Source organism: Lepidochelys kempii, chromosome 1, assembly GCF_965140285.1.
Source record: "Lepidochelys kempii isolate rLepKem1 chromosome 1, rLepKem1.hap1, whole genome shotgun sequence".
Lineage (NCBI taxonomy): Eukaryota > Metazoa > Chordata > Testudines > Cheloniidae > Lepidochelys > Lepidochelys kempii.
The window spans coordinates 1,920,209-1,924,993 of record NC_136380.1 but is presented as its reverse complement, the minus strand read 5'-3'; the positions used below and the strand labels follow the sequence as shown (position 1 = coordinate 1,924,993).

General features: G+C 44.5%; 1 pseudogene; it reads right to left on the bottom strand.

Annotated features, from left to right (window-relative positions):
• Positions 1-453: 453 nt before the first annotated feature.
• Positions 454-1,451, bottom strand: LOC140913471 (olfactory receptor 52R1-like; annotated as a pseudogene).
• Positions 1,452-4,785: the final 3,334 nt, after the last annotated feature.

The window sequence follows — 4,785 nt, the reverse complement described above, 5'->3', positions numbered from 1 at the left end:
AGAGCAGAGGGACCCCAGGTGGGGTGAGGAGGAGGGGAGGTGGAGATGATCCAGAAAGTGATGAGGGAGGTAAGGAGAAGGGTGTACAACAGGGACTGGCCCTGGGGGAGGAGGTGGAGAAGGGAGCTGGGCCTTGATAGGACTAGGTGGCACAGGGAGTGGGGCATTTGGGGGAGGAGATGGGACGGGGCAAGATCTTGGAGGAAGAGGTGGGGCAGAGGGCAGAGTCTCAAGGTTCCTGTTCCCAGCAATTAGAAAGGTGGAAACCCTATGAGTTGTACAGAGGCCAATTCCACAGTTTATAACACTGACACCACAGTAAGTTCAGAAAAGAGTTTAATGTCTCTTTAACTGTCCAGTCAGTGATTCAGGGAAGAGGGTCCAGCACCAAGTCACCAGCCAGCTCTGCAGAGAGCTCAGTCTGAGAGCCAGAGCACCAGGAGAAAAAAAAAATTACGTCCTTTTATGAGTAAAGAGATGGAGCAGCCTGCCCCTGATCTCTTTGTTCCTCACCCCATAGATGATGGGGTTTAGCATGGGGGGCACCAGGAGATACAGGTTGGCAAAGATAACATGGAAATGCAGGGGCACATTGTGGTCAAACCGGTGTGTGAGGAAGGAGAAGAGAGCTGGGATGTAAAAGGCTAAAATGGCACAAAGATGGGAGCTGCAGGTCCCAAAAGTCTTGAGCCGGGCGTCCTTTGTGGGGAGGCTGAAGATGGCCCTGAGAATCTGGGTATAAGACATGGTGACAAAAAACACATCCAGACCAGTCACCAACATTGCCACAAAGAGGCCGTAGTAACTACTGATGCGGATGATGGCGCAGGCCAACTTCACCACGGCTATGTGCTCGCAGTACGAGTGGGGGATGATGTTGGTTCTGCAATATGGCCACCCCCTCGCCAGGAAGGGATAGGGCAGTACAAGTATGCTCCCACGCAGCACCACGGCCAGGCCGATCTTGGCCACCACGGTGTTTGTCAGGATGGTGGAATGTCTCAGGGGGTGGCAGATGGCCACGTAGCGATCCAAGGCCATGGCCACAAAGATCCCAGACTCCACCACTGAGAAGGAGTGAATGAAGTACATCTGGGTGAGGCAGGCACTGAAATCGATCTCCCTGGAATTGAACCAGAAGATGCTCAGCATTTTGGGCAAGGTGGACGTGGACAGGACCAGGTCAGTGACGGCCAGCATGCAGAGGAAATAGTACATGGGCCCATGGAGGCTCGGCTCCACCTTCACAATGAACAGGATGGTGAAGTTCCCCAAGACAGCTATGATGTACATGGTGCAGAAGGGGATGGAGAGCCAGATATGGGCAGTCTCCAGGCCAGGAATGCCCAGCAGGATGAAGGTGGACGGGTTGGTGAAGTCGGTTGTGTTGGAATCTGACATGGAGTAGGGGAGAAGGTGTCCAAATGTAGGCAGAACGGTGTCTCCTGCATGTACCGTACGTTCCCCTGATTTCCTGTATGTGCCCAAGTTCTAAGGTGATGGTCACATTACAAATGCCTGGATGGAGATAAAATGTTAATATGAGTCACTACATGCACTCCTGGAGACTGTTCTCATGGGTGAAGCAGATTAGTTGCTCTTCACACACTCATAAATGACATTTTCATTATTCAGATAAATGAATTATGAACACCTGAACCTACTAATGCCAATTCCATTTTGGATGGTGCTTCATACATCAATAATTCTTACATGTCATGGTGTGGGATATTAATAGTCACCATCAGGAAACATGACTTCTGGTTAGTTACCATTGTTCCTTAATGCAATGAAATGCAGGCTAGAGGACCCATACTGTAGGGAGTTCCCCATTTGCCGGGCTCCTCAAAATCTGAAAGTTAAAAAAAACCCAAACCTTTTTGAAGAGATGTGCCAGGGGAAACATCCCAACTAAAACACACCTCAGTGAAAAGACCTGGGGGACTTTGATAGCAGCTCCTTGGAAACACCTGCTCATTCGCAGCAGTGGTTAAAACAAAGACAATGTTCAGATGGCTGAGGAAGGGGATGAAGAATAACCTGCTCTGGAGATGTGATCAGTTTTGGTCACCCAATCTCTATTAAGGATTTAGCAGATAGAAAGGGGGTTTCTTAGACAGGCTGTGAGAATGGGGGAGATTGCTGTGAGACTGCCATATGCGCACAGACTGAAAAGTCTGGGAATGTTTAGTTTAGAGAAGAGACAAAGAAGGGGACATATGATAGAGGAGAACAAAGTAAACAATGGAACTGATTACATTCAAATGGACAAATAGAGAACAGTTCCCAATCAGTAATATCGATAGACACTTAGGACTTTGAAAGGGCTAATTTACGAATGCTGAGGCAAATTATCTGCAAAACTGATTGGAAGAAAAAAAAATAGACAAAAAATAGGAATGAAAATTGGGAGTTATTCAAGAGTTTATTAGATAGCTAAAAAGCTACAGTCAAGAAAGCGGACGCATTGTACTAAACTCAGTTCAGTGACAAAGTGAACTCAATAATTGTGGGAAGGAGGAGCAATATAAAACTAAAGGGAAAATAGATGGCCAACAACACAAATCAGAAGTTATAAACATTGATAAGGGATGTTAAAAACCTCTGAGAAAAATCCATGTGTGGCAGGTAAATGGAGGTTATTCAGTATATTAGGAACAAAAGAAATACTAGAAAAAGGTTTCGGCCAATTCCTAGAGGGACAAAGGAAGCTTGTTAATGTTGCAGGAAAGGTAGATGTTTTTCAATAAATATTTTTGTTCTGGATTTGGAAAGAAGCAGTATGAGGTACTCATATCACATGACGTGATGAAACACTTTCCAGTCCATTAAGAGTCAAGGAGGATGCTAAGCAGTATCTAAGGTAGAACCTTAGAGTTTTGAACACCAGAGTTATGAACTGACTGATCAACCGCACATCTTATTCTCAACTAGTATGCAGTCAGGCAGTAGCAGAGCCAAAACGACAACAAAAAGAAAATACAGGACAGCACGGCATTAAACATAAATAATTAAAATAATAAAGGGAAAGTTAAAAAAGATTTGACAAAGTTCGGAAACAATGGAAAAGCTGGTATTGGTCTTGTTAAAAATATTGTAAGAATATAATTAATGCCAGTCAACAACAGGGTTTATGGAAAACATAGCACACAGGTCTTGCTAAATAAAAGCTGAATTCATCCTTTAATAAGAATACCATTTGGGTGATCCAGGGAACCACACAGATGCAATAGCCTTTGATTTCTCTGAGGCATTTGATTTAGTAGGGGAAAATATTCAGATAAAAATGAACACTTTTAAATATCAGTAGAGCATATGTAAAATGGACTGAAAACTAGCTAACTGAGAGATCTTAGAAAGCAGTTGTTAATGGGCCATTTTGAGTGAATGGGGGTGTTTTTAGCTGGGTTTTCCAGGGATCAATTGTAGGCCCAATGCTATTCAATAGTTTCATCAATGACGTGAAAGGAAACAGAAAATCACAGTAGATTACATTGATGGATGACCCAAAGATTGGCAGAGAGTTACAATGAAGAGGCCAGGGCAGAAATACCAATTGATCCAGCCTATTTGATGAGCTGGGCTCATACAAACAAAATGTTTTAATACAGTCATATGCAAATTTATCCCACTGGAACAGAGAATACAGGCTCAACCCACAGACTACGACACTTTATTATGGAACGTAGGGACCATGAATAGAATGCAGGGGTCACTGTAGACACCCAACTCATCGCGAGCTCCCTGAACGATGCTGTGGCCAAAAGGGCTGATGTGACCCTTGGATGCATAAACAGGGGAGCGGTAAATTGAATACCTCTGCACAGGGCATTGGAACTGTGTCCAGTTCTGAGGTCCACATTTCAAAAAGGATGTTGAACACTTGAAGAGGGTGTAGAAAAGAGACACAAAAATAATTTGAGGCTGGACAATGAGAGAAACTTAAAGAGCTTCATTTATCTTATCAAAAAGATGATCAAGTGAGATGTTCATGGGGAGAAAACTGGGGGTAATAATGGGCTCCTTAACCTAATGCAGAAAGGCAGAGCAAGGCTCGACTGCTGGAAGTTGAAGCCAGACAAATTCCAGATGGAAATAAGGGCCAAATGCTTAGCACTGAGGGTGGTTAACCATTTGGACACACTGGAAAGGGCACTGGTGGATTCTCCAACTCTCCATGTCAGCAGATCCAGACTGGATGCTTTTCTGGAAGATCTGCTTGAGGGCCTGTCTACACTTAAAACGCTACAGTGGTGCTGCCATAGCTCTTGAGTGTAGATACTGCTTACACCAATGGCAGGGGTTCTCCTGTCAGCCTCCCCAGGGGGTGGTAGCAAGGTCGTTGGAAGAATTCCTCCATCAACCTCATGCTGTCTACACTGGGGTTAGGTTGGTACAGTTGCATCTCTCAGAGATATGGATGTTTTTGCTCTTGCAAAAAATGGCAATGCATTAGCATAAGCGTACCATGCAAGTCACAGGCAGTGATAGTACCTCTCTACTCCGCGCTGGATAGGCCTCAGATGGAATCCTGTGTCCAGTCTCGGTCACCAATGTATAGGAAGGATGTAGAGAAAATGGAAAGGATCCAGAGATGAGAGACAATGATCAAAGGTATGCAAGCCATACAAGCAAATGCTGAAGGAACAGGGTATGTTTATTTTGGAAAAGAGGAGATTAAAGATGGACATGATAATAGACTTTTGATAGTTGAAAGGCTGTAATAAAAAATATAGAGAAAATTGGTTCTCTCTGGTGACAGGGAAAGAGGCAACGGTTTCAAGC